At 36.8% G+C, this 16,202-nt stretch overlaps 2 long non-coding RNA genes across 2 annotated transcripts in view; both read right to left on the reverse strand.

Moving 5' to 3' along the window:
* The window catches only part of LOC149160917 (uncharacterized), a 43,972-nt gene extending 32,956 nt beyond the window's left edge, over positions 1 to 11,016 (reverse strand). Inside the window, exon 1 of the long non-coding RNA XR_016261477.1 lies at positions 10,922 to 11,016. This is a non-coding gene — a long non-coding RNA (uncharacterized LOC149160917). The remainder of the gene's footprint in view (positions 1 to 10,921) is intronic.
* A 1,677-nt stretch (positions 11,017 to 12,693) lies between these two features.
* On the reverse strand, positions 12,694 to 15,243 carry LOC149160918 (uncharacterized). The gene is made up of 2 exons (XR_016261476.1): positions 14,432 to 15,243; positions 12,694 to 13,087 (listed from the first exon to the last, which is right to left on the reverse strand). It is a non-coding gene; the product is annotated as an uncharacterized LOC149160918 (long non-coding RNA).
* Positions 15,244 to 16,202: the final 959 nt, after the last annotated feature.

The raw sequence follows: 16,202 nt of genomic DNA on the forward strand, positions 1-16,202 counted from the left end.
ACCTTGACTGCCCTAGATTCTTCAACGTGGTATTAGAGCTAAGGTGCTAAAGTCAAAGGAAGGGCAGCAAAAAGAGACATTCAAGGATCAATTTTCAAGAAGGGCATCAAAGCAAGTTGTAGGGCTTTGTGTTTCAAAACCTACATCAAGGATTGAAGGATCAGTCTACAACAACAGTATACAATGGCAAGGGCTTTTGTCTATATAATCAAGGAGACACTCTACAACAGCAAGACAATTTATTCCTACAGCAAAATTGATTTGGATCCTTATCTGAAGTTCTAGGATCAAGAAGTATCAATCAAAAGATGAAGCGTTCAAAACTCGAGTACATGGCAACAGTTTTGGTGTCTCCCACAGTTTCGGTCCATGTCATACATTGATCTCAATAATAACATGATCTCATCATACCAGAGATAGTCACTACCTCAGATTAAATCATTTCTATAAAAATTACAGTCTTGACAACTCAGATTCCCTTAACCTGATGGCAACAACATAGTACTCAGAAATAAGTCTCACTATACCACAGTGATAGATTGTATGGACAATGCTTGATGTGGAATGAAGGTGTTCGTTGATGCAGTCACAGTAATACTAAGTGATAGGTCTCGGTACTATAAGAAGATGATCATAGCAAGTGACCTCGATGCTCTATGGTTCTACACGATGTTGCAACTTCAATAGAATGTTACAAAGGTTCAATTATGTGATAGCAATAACAGTGTCATCTCAAGTTTATCAACAGTTTGTTAATCATAAGGATCAGATGTATAAGTCAAAGTAACTTGAAGGCAAGAAGGCAAGCTTCATATCATTACATCAAGGATCTCATCCAGAAGAAGCATCAATGCATCTGCTTCAACCACTTTCAACGTGATCAAGGTGAATATTTCATCTTCACATGTCAAGTAAGTATTCTTAATTCTTTAATCAATTTGGAAAAATGACTTCATAATTGCAAGGAGATCTATAGGTTGGATGGGTCATCAAAGGTCCTTGCATGGAATAAGGAGGATTATCATAATCCTCATAGATAAGAGAAGTCAGTGAACATATCAAGGAAAAATGTCTCCTTTGAATTCATGGGAGGGAACTCTTAAGGTCCTCTCATCCCTATGTAGCAAGAAAGGAGACATAAAAGAGATATATGAAATGTTAGAAGATATACTCTCTAAAATGCAGTGAAGAAGGTCATATCACTTAGACCTAATTGAAGGTATCAAAGAATGAAGGAATATCTTCATGAGAACTCAATTGGGAGATCTACGAGAGATGATAAGAAGATAATCATTATTGTTCTGAAATACACTAATTGGTAAGAAAGGTAACAAATGACAAGAAAGTTACCTCATTCAACAACTTGTGGTCTCTATGTTAGATAGAAAAAGACAAGTTGAGGGAAAAAGTGTTGAAGGTTAAAGGACTCAAACATGTGCAGAAAGGAAAGGGAAGTTTGGTCCTCAAACAAGACAGAATAGTATAGCTAAGATTCAATGCTATGGAAAGATTATGGAAAGAAGCTCATATCACCAGAAAGATGGAGGAAGCTGAAGAAAAGGGCCAAGGAAAGAGGGAGTAATAGACCTCTACTATGATTGAGATGGTATCCCTCACAAAAGGGTCCTATCATAAGTTCCTAAATCTTTTGTTATAGATATGACCATGATAATAAGATGCATTGTGGCATCATGGAAGCATTAGAAACAAGAGCTTGTAACATCACCATGGGAATCATGAAGGACAAAATCCATGGTGGTCAAACATGAAGGATATAGCTCTTGGGAACCTCATTGGACATTACAGGCAAGGAAGAAATCATCCAAGACAAAGCTCATCATACATCAAGTCAAAAAGGAAACATTTTTCAAATGGGGATATGCAAGATCCTCAAGATTCTCTAAAGGAATCCTCATCAGAGGGTTCACTAATCTAGATAGGAAACAAGTGTTTCATTAAGAAATCCAACTTATGGAATTCATGAGATGATGGTATGATGACATGAGAAATGAAGCAGATCAAGGGATTGAAGATCTTTTCAATTAAGGAAGTTGATTGAAGAAGCCTAGATGACCTAAAGGTAAAATGAGGTATGTATGCTTGTATTTAATATAATAATGTCATGTTATATGGTTGCAGGTAACATGGATCATTACTTCTATCTTGAGAAGCAGAAAATTAAAAATTAAACAAAACCAAAAAGGATCTCCTCCTATGAAAGTATGCAAGAAGGCATAAGTCACACTAGATGAAATCAACATAATATGTCCTCATATGAAGTATGAGGTGGTTGAATACAATTAAGAAACTCTGATTGAAATTTCCTAGGAATCGAATGTGTGAGGAAGGAAGAGATCGTGAGATATGCAACCATTATAAAGGCAATCAACATCCAAAAGACTAAAAAGACTTGACTAGGAAATCTCCCGAAAATATATGAAGGCTCTGATGGAAACCCTTGACAATGGATATATTTGGGAGATGTGTCAACGTGTATGCATGATGTTGATACCTACAGGAAGATGTCATGATGAAGAGCCATCTCGAAAGGTATAATTTGATTTAATGTTATGTTTTGATTTCTTGAATAATATCTGGTTGAGTTCATGCAGGGCTACTGGCACAAGAGTTGTAAGTACAAGTACAACTAGCATTCATGTGGTGGATGGAAATCCTTGAAAGAAACATGATGAAGAAGTAGCCATATGACGAAGGTTCTAGATATGTATCAAGAAGGCCACTTTCCATGAAAGGAATGACATGAAAAAACAAGAAGGAAAGTGATGGATGGTTGATGCCCGACGAGGAAGAAGCTCAACTAAATTTCATGACATCAAGGAAATAAATTGATCAAGCAGTTGAAGTACCCACGAAGAAGAAGTTGTTGATGAAAAGGAGAGTCCCTAGTTAAGAGGGCGCTCTGACAAGTCCCTAATTGAGAGGGAGCTTGGGCAAGTTCCTAGTCATAGGGAACTTGAGTACATTCCTTTACAGGAATGGGCATATCTTCCCTATTTGAGAGGGAGAGATAGACACAACATTTTTGTCTTCACTTGGGAAGAAAGAATGGAAGGATTGGGTAATCATTTGGCATCCAATTCTCTTTGAGGATGTGTAGGGCATCCAAGATAAGAGTAGGCAAGAGAACCGATATTCTTTGAGGGCTGGGAACCCAAGATATGAATAGTATTAGAAGGTCATACTCAGTGAACACTTGGGTGGGTATGTACCTTGAGAGACAATGATGAAGGTGTCCATAGTCATTGATCTCGCCAACATTGTGCTCTAATATAATGAGATATAGAGTTGTCAATCAAGGCCTTGCTGTGGAAACAATGTTCGTTACTATGATGCTATATAGATGGGTTACCAATCCAGTTCTTCTTATGAGAAATTATTCAGATTGAGAATGACCAAGTGCCATTATGAATACCTCCCTAGTTAAGAGGGAGTGTTGAAGAAAGTGTAACTAGATTCGGTCTTCATAAGGACATGATCTTTGTAAAAGATGAAATAAAAGAAATAAAATTATTTTTGTATGCCTTGCTGCATGGGTTTCATGAGCAAGAGGTTTATTTGTTAGTGGCTCCCATTGAGAGCTTTAGGATTTATTAAGTCAAAGTGTCTATGTCATATATGAAGGAGCTCTTCTTGATCCTGTGTAATGTATACAAGTCTATAGAAAAGTCTAGAAGCCCTCCAATAAACAAGAACAGTCATCCTCTTCTTGATGTTGGCTTCAGAATGCATATAAATGTCAAGTCAGCTCACATATGGAGACACATCCTTTCGATGGACATGTCGGCTCAAATATAGGGACAAACAACTATATAAAGGAGCTTGTACCCTCGCATTTACACAGTGAGATCTTCGCATACATCTCTGAAATTTCAAATGGCAAAACAGTGAGACACTTCGGATGGGTACAACAGAGAAAGTTTGAGATTTCGGATGGGTGACAGAGATCAGGATTTGGATCTCTCTAAGGCTTTTGGATGGTTGAGACAATAAGGATCTCAGTTACCACAGTGATCACTATGCAGAGTAGTTTGGATGACATTGCAGTGATATCTTCCTCACAGTCTTGGCACATACTCACTATAATACAGATGGACATATCACTATAGTATAGTTTGAATAAAGGTTTTGGTGTTGTAAGATCTCAATAATATGAAGGTGTTGTGCTAGTTGAAGAGACAGTTTGAATGAAGTCTCGGTGTTGTAAGATCTCAATAATTTCAAGGTGTTATGATTAGTGCTATAATGATCAATGATGGGAGGTGCTATATGATGCAACTGGGAGCTACATGATGCATCTCGGATCCAGTGACAGTATGAAGAAATCAAAGAATCAAGGTAGAAGGATGATTGTATCTTGGTTTGGGAATGGCATCATAGGTCAAGGGTCATGGCCTTGGCATTTGTCAATTGGAATCTCTATAAGAAGAATTTTGTGCGGGTTTTCCTCTCAAAGAGTGAGAGGTTTTGGCCCTAGCAGAAAGCCAACATCTTGTGTTCTTGTCTCTTTTGTTTTGGTAGCTATTTGATAAACTAAGAAGACACACTCTAATAATACCCAATGTTCCACCAAAACTCCGGTGTAGGGAGACACAGGGGGGCATGTGGGAGTACCCTCAAATTTTAGGGAAATTTCAGGGGTACGGGGGGACGTCGAGGTATATATATACATATATATATAATTCAAGTTCATGTTCATTGTTCAATAATGAAAGCATAAATATTAAATAGACTAGTAGTAATATGGATACCAATACATTGAAATTTGATCCACACATAAAATTGAAATTCATAATTGAATTAAATAATGACATACATTGATCCATCATCATCATTGAATCATTCATTTTGATACATACATCATTCATATGACATACTAATTATTCATCCATACCATGAGATTCAATAATGAAATATTCAAATACATTGATCCATATCATTCATCATTCATCATTCTACAATCTACATTGATTTAAAAATTAAATTCATCATTCATCATTCTAAAATCTAAATTGGAAGAAAAACATACTAGTATATTACTACATAATATATACTAGATACTGAAGTTTTGAGGGGAGGCGCCCAGACACACCCCTTTTGGGGAGCCTCATCCCCCACACTAGGGAAACACACCCCCTTGTGTCTCCCCAAGACTCCCCAAAAGGGGTGTGTGGGGAAACGCACCCCCTTGCGTCTCCCCAAGACTCCTCGTCCCAGGTGCGTGGGGTGCGAGGGGTGCAAGGGGTGCGTGCACCCGACCCTGGGGGACACGTCCCCATGGAACACTGATAATAACAAGCAAAGATTGTGCTAATACAAAAAAATTAAAAACACCTCACAAATAGTTATCATGGCGAGAAGAATCTTATTAACCTTGACTGCCCTAGATTCTTGAACAAATATTACATGGTGTTTTCTTGTCCCTCAATCGTATGGTTGAGCTAAATCCAAACATGTTAGATGCTTCCTTGTACATGTCTCATTGCAAATTTATTTTGTCTTGAATTTCTCGGCTCAAGAACATCCTCTCAATGCAAATCATGACACCTCTCATCACTTATAGATCTCTTTGAATATTAGATCCCTCATTATAAAATATGCTTGGATTTAGATATGCTCCCACTGCATGCAATAATGAATGTAACTGCTTGTCCCACCTGGAATCAATAATTTCCCATATAGGGAGATATTTAGATGAATCTCCCCTATAAAAAGCCTTGATGGCCTCTTTGGCCTTGTCCATGCCTTCATAAATGTAGCCCATTGGAGGCTTGTCTCCATCCATGATCCTCAAGACTCTCACAAGGGGCTTGATTAAGCTAACAATCTCAGTGACTTTCTCCCACAAGTCCTCTTTGAAGACAGACACCTTCACAGCCATGGCATCTAGTTTTGTGCAATCTTTCCAAAATAACCATTGTTGGCTACAAAACATTTGTCTCAAAGCTTGGTACTCATTCAAAAGTCTTTGGAGGGAGAGAAAATTAGTGGCAAGCCGTGTGACAGCGAGTCAATTGAGTTCACCCTCTGTGAATTCTCTCATAAGACTCATCACCCAAGCATGGTTATAAATGTACTTGGTTATTTGTTTGCAGTTTACAACAACATCTTGCACTCACAACAAATTTTTTATGTCCTATAAAATAAAGTCTATGCAATGGGAAACACATGGGCTCCAACAAATGGTACGATATATATTGGTTAGCATTCTTCCAACTGCCCCATAATTTACAACATTGTCTATGATTACCTGGCGAACATTATTCCCCCAACTTCAACCACAATCTCTGACAACCTTGAAAAAATCATATTTGCATCATTTACATGTGAATATGCATCAATGGACTTTAGGAACATGGTTCCTTTAGAGCAAGCAACAATAATGTTGATGATTGTTCTACCCCTCTTATTTGCCCACCCATCTGACATAATTGTGCACCCAGTGGTCTTCCATGAGTTTTTAATGTTGTCCAATTGTGCATTAACAAATTCAAACTCCTCATTAAGGCCTTTCTCCCTAAGTAGATTATAGGAAGGTGTTTTGTAGCCAGGGCCAACACATGCAATTGCATCTACCATGGTTTAAAAGACAGGTGACTTTGCATAGTTAAATGGGAGGCTATCATGATACCAAAATCTCCTCATTGCCACAATTACCTCCTTTTTTTCATTAAAACTTTCCAAGCTTGGCTAAGGTCCGGAACCAATGCGAGGAAGGAAGGACGGAGATGTTATATGAGATGCATTTCCTACAACATTTGATGAGGCAAAACCTGTAGGAACATGCTGACCCTGTGACTGTGTCTGAGATCCACCCATTGTTGCAGTCTCATGCTTCGTTCTTGCTCTCTTAGCATTATGTTCCTGAATGGCATCCAAATTAGCTTGCATTTGCATTATCACTTATGGAGGGCAATGATCACAAATTATCACATCTCGGCCCACTATTCTAGCCAAGTGGTTTCAATCTCTTTATGCCCCAAACACCACAGTGGGACAAAAGTTGCATTTGACTCTCCCGCCAGAATTAGGATTTTCATTAAGATGCCTTCTAGAGTTGGATTTATCCTTAGGAGCCATGGAATCAAGATGACAACCTAATTTCAGTGAAAAAGGCTTGGGAATCGAAGAAAAAAAAAGGCCCACAGAGGCCTGCAACAACATCGGGCAGAGGGCCTGTTGCAGGCCTCTGCAAAACTGAGACATGCCCATAGAGGCACAATGTTGTTACAGGCCTCTGTGGGCCTATCTCAGGGCCGCAAAGACCTACAACAAGCCCTTTGCGCAGTGTTATTGCAGTCCATTGTCCACTATTACAGGCCCATAGGAATTCTAAATATTAAATTAAAAAATTAACAGACAAACAAACAAAAAATCAAATATTTATTTTTTTATTTTTATTTTTTTTAATTTGTTATCATGGATCCTGCAAGCCTGTCTTAGGGCCGCAAAAACCTTCTATGGCCCTAAAAGGCCTACAGGACCCCTAATATAAATTTAAAATAAAAATAAAATAATTAAATCTTTAAATTATAACTAAGTTTTAATATTTTTAATTTTTCAGCCCCAAGACAGGCCTGTGACAGCCAAAATGGCACCACTTCGGTTGTCACATGCGCAAAGCTGCAAAAGGCTTCCCAAAAAACAAATTAAAAAAATAAAAATAAAAAAATTCAAACTTAATTGATCAATTGAGATGCCTACCTTGATTGTTGCCTACCGGATGGTTCATTGGATGCTAGAGGAGACTCAAGAGTTGTTGGATTGTCACTATCCAATCATCATTTCCTGATTGTGAAGTGAAGTGACTCCTTTAGTGAGCATACACCCTCTTTAATAGCAAAAATGGTAGGAAGGGTGAGTATGTCGAGTTGGGCGAGTCATGGCGAGTCAAGGCAAGTTTGACCATACTCAACCCACTCGGAAAGTAATCGTAGAGTCATGCATCACTAATATAGACAACTAATTGGCTCTCTCATGTACTTGGTCAATACCAAACCAAACATATGTTATGCAATTAATGCACTCAATCAGTTCATGATAGAAACAAAGTGAGTTGACTGGGTGGCTACAAAATATGTGTTGACATACCTTTGAGGTACATTTGAGTATGGGTTGAGATATACTCAGATGAATGGAGTGAAGTTAGAGGGGTACATTGATGTTGATTGGGTATGCAACACAACTAACAGGAAAAGAACTTATGGGCATGGAATCAGGAGCAGTTTCTTGGTTCAGCAGGAAGCAGATCTGAGTTGCTTTGAATTCTGTTGAGGTCAAGTACATGGCTGCCAATTTGGTAGTTTGTGAGGCAATCTAGCTTCGAAAGCTTCGCTTGGGGCTATTTATCAGCAAATGGAGTTGATTATGATTCACTGTGACAATGAGAGTTGTATCAAGCTCTTGGAGAATCTCGTGTTTCATGATAAGTCGAAAAAAATTTAGATCAGGTACCACATCATTCAAGATTATGTGCATAAGGGAGTTGTAAAGCTACAATATGTACCAATGGATGAGAAGGTAGCAAACATCCTAACCAAGGCTATAATGAAGGGAAAAATTGCATTCTTCAAAGACAAGCTAGTGGTGGTGCAGAACACCTTCCTCGCTAAGAGGGAGTATTGAAAATGTAGCTTGGAAGGTGATTTTGCATTGGTCAAGTGCCATCAGAAAATCACCATAAATTCTCTCACAAAAAATTATTTAATTATTTCCTAAGTTTGGACCTTTGGCATAAAGTCATTAATTTTATTTTTGACTTTATTGGCCAATTTATTTATTTTTTTAAATTAATAATGTCAACTTGGGATTATACCCTGACTATAGTTCTCAAGTGTTGAGACGCAATCTCAGCGTCCATCACTTTGGAGATTAGGTCAAAATATTGTAAAAGAGGAAATAAGTTATTGGAGAGGCATGTCGATTGGCACAAGAACGAGGCATTCAATTGGAGGAGAGGGCCGAGCTAATAGCAAAGTGAGGAGTGGGAAGTAGGCAAGGAGGTTGAATTACCCAAGTCGTACAGGTCGATTCTACAGGGTAGAGCTAGCCCAATTTAACAGAGCTAAATTCAGTTGATTTGACTGGTCTAAGCTACGCTGAATTGAATGGGTTGTACCAAGCAAAATTGTTGGGTCAATTTCGTTGGGCCGTATAGGCTGATGTTGGCTGGGTTTTACAGGTAGTAAATTGTGCTAGGGCCATACAAGTTACAACAAGTTCGCTGGGTTGAAGAGGCCATGCAAAGTTGGGTGTACAGGGAAATTCTTGAAGTAAATTTGCTAATGTAAATTCTTGTAGTGTACTTGCAACAATCAATTTTCTAAAGCTGAATAAGATGGCCCAAATTTGTTGGTTTTCCCCACATTGGAGTTTCGAGGGAACTATGTCACAATTTTCATGTGCATGGTTTTCTATTTATTTATTTCTGTTGTGCATATTAAGTTAGGAACCCAGTGTGTTTCTTGTCACAAAATTTAGATCTAAAGAAATTAATTTTATTTTTATTCTAGGTATAATTTTATTGGACGTTAAATTTGATCTAGGTTCAAAAAAAACTAACACACAAAATATACCACTAAGTAAAACTTTTTGGCTTTGAAGACTTCAAATATCAAGTTATCTAACCAATTACCTAAACAACATAGTGACTATTAAAATAAAAAACAAGGCATTTCCAAACACAAAGCATTAGAATATAGAGAGAAGACAACATATGATCAAAGTAGGCTCATGAATATATCCATTATATCAAAATGGAACCCAGTGCACTGTCCAATACATACATGATATAGAGATCAAAACAAAAACACATAACCAAGGAGGCTCCAAATGGCCTCTACAACAAAAGTAAACTATAAAACATCACTAGTCACCAGTGCTATTGGCTATTGCTAGAGAAGCCAACATCATCTGGCTCAAACTCTGAATCAGAGTCAGACAAGGAAACCCATGGCTCCTCCTCCTCCTCGTCACCATCTCCAACTGCAACTATAGAAGTAGTTGCACTAGCAGGCACAACCGCTACATGCTGAGATAGACAAATGCAATGAGATAGCAGTGAGGAAATGTGAGGGGGTTGGGTAGCTTTTATAGGCTTGGGAGAGGTAGATGGGCTTCAAGAAAACCTAAAACCAAAAACTAATTGTGTTTGGAGTTTGAATTTCCCTCCAAAAAGGGTAGCTAGGCGTCTTTGATGGCCAGTTTAATACGGACTCAGCCAAGCTGATCAGTTTGTTATCGAATCGGCTGAGTCGGTGACCTGCTCGATCGGTCCAGTAACAAACCGGCCACCAAACTGGTTTTTCTACTGAGCCGGCCCGGCCAGGGGTATGGCTAGGCCGACTCGGCCGATTCTGAGTCAACTTGGCCGTTTTTTAAAACACTGCATACAAGAATTTAGCTGGGTTGAAGAGGCCATGCAGGGCTAGGTCATACAAGGAAATTCTTGAAGTAATTTTGCTAATATAAATTCTTGTAGTGTACTTGCAACAATCAATTTTCTGAAGTTGAAAAAGATGGCCCAAATTTGTTGGTTTTCCCGACATTGGCATTTCTAGGGTAAACTATGTCACAATTTTCATGTGCGTGGTTGTCTATTTATTTATTTCTGTTGTGCATATTAAGTTAGGAACCTAGTGTATTTCTTGTCACAAAATTTAGATCTAAAGAAATTAATTTTATTTTTATTCTAAGTATAATTTTATTGGAAGTTAAATTTGATTTGGGTTCTAAAAAAAAATTAACACCCAAAATATACCGCTGAGTAAAACTTTTGAGTTTTGAAGACTTCCAATATCAAGTTATCTAACCAATTACCTAAACAACATAGTGACTATTAAAAAAAAAAAAGGCATTTCTAAGCTTCCATAACAATATGAATGACTGCATTAAGTCTCTGTACCTGATTCAGTAACTCTGGAACTAGACATTAAGCGAGTGTGAGCAGAAAACGAAATTCGCCACTAACATGGTCCAAAATGTTCTGCTAGCAAATACTTATCAATCCAATAAGAAATACCCATTACTTACGTTTATGGTAAAACAAAAGGTTAATAATACTATCTTGGATCCATGTCACCATTATTTAACATTACTTGTGAAACATCATGGTATCATGGGATCTCATTGAACCCAAGCCTTAAAGCACATCCCTTGCCCCGCACCACCGCTCGCCACCCTACCCCTTCCCTCCGCTCTTACAAATATGGCTGAAATAAACTTTAAAAACTACAAATTGTAAATCACGTTTCCAACTTAGACATCACACACCACAAAGTTGGAGTTGTGTCCTACACAACTGAGATAAATTTCAAATCAAACTACTAATAAGACATTTTACTTTTTAGTTTAAAAAACGATGTACGAAAATCAATAGTATCTGATTTTTTCCAATTTTGTACAAGCAAGTCGATCATATTCTCAAAGAGTATATAAATTTCAAGTCAAACTACTAACAAACATTTTACTTTTTAGTTTAAAAAACGATGTGCGAAAATCAATAGTATCTGATTTTTTCCAATTTTGTACAAGCAAGTCATTTGAGTCGAGATAAATACATTCTTGGTGTGTATATACAGAAAATCTTAATAATAGAGATCAAGAAAAAGAAATGAGGTAATCTTAAAACTAAGCTCAGCACAGGAGTAAGACAATTAACTGTGAAAAATACCCTATATGGTCTACGATCTCAGCTTTGTAGGAACCATTGGGAACCATTGAGATTCATCTCAATATAGGCATTGTAGTTCCCAATGAGATTCATTTAAATATAGACATTGTCACTGGCCGATATGCAAAGGCATTACATCTTGAGACAGTTGGGACACAGAATATTCTATCTGAAAGCTCTTGGGTTCAACTATATACATAATTTAAATTTAGAAGAGCAGATGAGTTGCAGTATACTAATATTAGCCTCATCTGCCGTGTATTCAATACGTTTAGAGATTCCCTAAGATCAGATTGTTGTGGGCATTTACACCTTAAGTGCCAATGTTAAAACCTCTGGCTACCAACCTATCGCATATAGATCTTCTAGTGCATAATCTTCACCATAATTATGCATTCGCTACAAATATACATGAACATCTTAGTTCATGACTCCCCAATGGATGTCCACATCAGAAATTGGAAACTAAACAATGCTACACGTTTACAGGTAAATATGAGAACATATATTTTCCAGTAGCCTAAAAGTTGCACGTTTGCAGTAAACTGCATAACTTCTGATCCCAATAACAGAACTATGTATTTTCCAACATTTCAAATGACATCAAGCACTTGAAGGGTTAAACCTAATACCTATGTATTCTTTAAATATTCCTTCGAGTCAAACACGACTCCTGAATAGACTATGTCTTTAAAACATCATTACTAAGTAATCTCAATCATTATAAATACCATTATCTTTGATTTTACTGTGACAACAATAATTACACATTATTCCCAGTGGTGAATGTTACATTTATCGTTATTACTAAGTAATCTCAATCATTATAAATACCATTATCTTTGATTTTACTGTGACAACAATAATTACACATTACTCCCCGTGGTGAATGTTACATTTATCGTTATTGGGAATTTATTGCTGAGATCCAAAATATAAATTGTCAGTAATGGCAGTAAAAATATCAGAAATTATCTGCAACTATCAGGAAAGTTAAACAAATATAACAATAATCATTTTTTTCAATTTTTAGACTTTTGGAGCAACATTAATATCAAACAAACACATTGTTAGATAAATATGAAAACAAAACATGAAGAGTTGTGAAGACTCCTTCATATGAACACAGGTTGTGATGTAGCATCATTTGTTGTTCAATTGCTGTTCAATTGACCTCCTGTGTCATTTGATATTCAATCGTTGTTCAATCGACCTCCTGCATCATTTGCTGTTCAATCGACCTCCTGCTGTTCAATCCACTTGGGCCCTCCATCTCATCATATCATCATATATCAAACTTTCATCACTATGAGCATTATGATCAATGGGCATCAATGGGCAATCATGTATCAAAGAATTTGCCATCACAAACACTGCTATATTGACATCAATGACAACCTAGATTAACACAAAGAAGTTCAACAATTAATGCCACCAACATCAAGGTACATAGAAGGTTTGGTGCTATTGATTACATGTCAGTTCCAAACACTCATAAATGACACATCTAGTGGAAACAATGCAATCCTGTCAAGCCTAAAATTCTAAAAAACAGCTAAACCAACTGATTTTTGAATGAGATCCAGAATTCTATTTTCTCCATTTAAAATCCAATGAGGTTGGAACCACTCTCAAACATCCAGAAGTAATTAATGGTAATGTTAAAAATTTAATTCTATAGCTATGCATTTCATAAAATGAGTTATAAAAAATGAAAACAATAAATTTTCCCTTATTTGTTTGATGTAAAATAGCGACAGTATCCTTAGATGAAAAATAGTGACCGTATCCTTAGAGTTCAATCCCTAACTCACTGTGAAAAAAAACCAGAACTAAATGACGATAAATTTGGTCATAAAGTGATAATGACAAAAACAAAACAATTTCCAAATTATCACAATAATTAAAGTAATCTTAATTATTGCGATAAATTGGAATTATCACAATAATTTCAAAGGGAGCAAATTATGAAAAAAATGGATTGGGTGATATTACAATAGCTCCAATATATCGGCAATAAGTGCAACGCCGGGTGAGACATGGTGATTAAGTATCAACGCATGCACAACAAGCTTTGTCAATCCAAAACATGACCTTTAAGGTACAACTCCCTAGGTTGCAACACTGGTTTTAAGGTGCAAATCCCATATTGATGTGAAAACATCTCTCTCAGTCTGAGACTAATATCGCTAGAGTTGCATGTGCGTTTTGCGTCTCATCAATTGGGGCTGTTGTCTTTGAGATCCTTCTTAAATGCACGCTTAATGAACCACAGTGACAAATCCCTGGTTGACAATTTAAGTATCAATGCATGCACACAAAGCTTTGTCAATCCAAAACATGACCCTAAGGTGCAACTCCCTAGGTTGAAACGCTGGTTTTTAGGTACAAATCCCATACTGATGTGAAAAAATCTGTGTCTAAGACTAATATCACTATAGCTAGAGTTGCATGTGTGTTTTGTGTGTCTCATCACTTGGGGTTGTTGTCTTTGAAATGCTTCTTAAATGCACGCTTACTGAACCAGAGTGTCATATCCCTGGTTGACGATTTCGTTTCGCCTTAAATGTGTTAAATTTAACATATCAACATGTAAAGCATAGGGTTGATTTAATATTGCACCGTGTTCCCGTTGAGAACATGATCACCGGAAAAAAAAAAAAAAAAAAAGAGAATTACAAAACTCATGAAAACCTTTTTTCAATTAAATTGTGTTTCGAGAGAATTCAGTTTGCGACTTACGAATTGGACGAACGCCTGGTTTGCGATTCGATCCAACATTGACCTTGGCATTGACAATTTTCCCGAAAAACTTCCCCAGTTCGATAAGCTCTTCCTCCATACACTCACAGCAAATTACTAAGGTGCAGTATCTTCGGTGGCGGCCCAGTGTACGGCAACTGCAGCTGGCCAGCTGTGGAACCCATTCTGCCCAAGCTTCAAACTCAGAGTTTCCAGGCACGGAAATTATAGAGATTTGAAATGTTCAGACCCTAAAAACTAAAAATGTCGAAAAACACCAAACCCGTTGAGATCCAAAACGCCCAATGACTCAACCGGATTACAGAATATTAAACCCTGTCAGCTTCAAACCCTAAAAATCTCAAATTGGGAAGAATGTACTGAACTCGCAATCAACTCTTGTGAGCTTCAAATCACAAGAAAAAAATAACGGCCGAATCTATCAAACCCGACCCTGCAAACTTCAAACGCTATATAATTACAAACAATGTCAAATGGCCCGGAAAATTATCGAACCTCTGTCAGCTTTGAACCACGCTCCGAAGGCTCAAGATTCAAAAGCCTTCCTCGAAAAACCAGTATCTTTATCTTCGGAACCTGTGTCCGCCGAATAAGCAAAATACCACCTAGAAACATTGACTGCTCCAAACCCAAGAACCCTCACGGTAACAGATGGTCACAACTGTCGAAATTCAGCACCACGGTCATATGGCACACAGGGTATCCGTGAATTTGGTAGAAGCAATTCATTGGTATTTTACGATGCTTGTGTATAAGATACTTATACGTATTTTCTTTGTTCATTTATTTACGAACTGCTTTTGAGTTATGCATCATCTTAAATGCTATATTCATTGAGAAAACAAAGGTGTTTATATGTAATTCCAAATTAAAAATAAAAATAAAAGTAAATTAAAATAAGAACGATCATTGCAAAGTATTTAGTCCTTACTTTAAGATTATGTGCTATCATATGTGTTATCACATATGTTAAGGATAAATGTCAATGAATAATGAATATTAATAAATTTCAAGGTAACACATGTATGAAGGCAAATGTGACCAGGGTTAATGTTAAATTTATGATGAAAAACTATATAATCAAATGTTTGAGTTTTTAGCTATGAATCAAATATGCAAGAAATTGACAATTTAATTTTGTAAGGAGATTATAATGTCAATGTTCATCCATGGTTTGGTCCACAGAGATTGTATGGTGCATTTTTGCACTTTTACATTTAGGGAAATTTACTATCTATTAACATTCACTAATCACTAATCGTATGTAGAGGAATAAAATTTGAGTTGTTCTCTTGATCTTTCTTATTGGGCATTGGGCATTAGAGAGTGTATTGTTTATTTTCAAGGTAAATATGATGTATTATTGTTGTGTTTATCATACAATAAATATAATTGTTATTAAATAATGAGACTTACCTCTTATAGTCTTCCAAGCATTTTACATGTAAAAGGAAGTTAATATTAAATGAGTGAGTTTCATTGAATATATATTGATCTACAAACATAAGGGATTAATACTTCATTTAAAATTAGCAATGGCTACCTACATGCTTAGCAGACGAAAAAATCTGATTTATACTAGTAACTCTCTCATATGACTAAGCACATTAAATGTGAAAAAGATGGCAAATAGGAGGAGACGGGAACCATTTTGTGGTGATACAATGAATTCTCTAGGTTGTGAGAACAAAGAATTTCAATGGTCCATAGCTTGCAAATGGTATTCTGAGTTACCCTAGGAAGTTGAGCT

The sequence above is a fragment of the Pinus tabuliformis genome, chromosome 5_2 (assembly GCF_031772625.1).
Source record: "Pinus tabuliformis cultivar Carrire ecotype Pingquan chromosome 5_2, CPIR1, whole genome shotgun sequence".
Classification (NCBI taxonomy): domain Eukaryota; kingdom Viridiplantae; phylum Streptophyta; class Pinopsida; order Pinales; family Pinaceae; genus Pinus; species Pinus tabuliformis.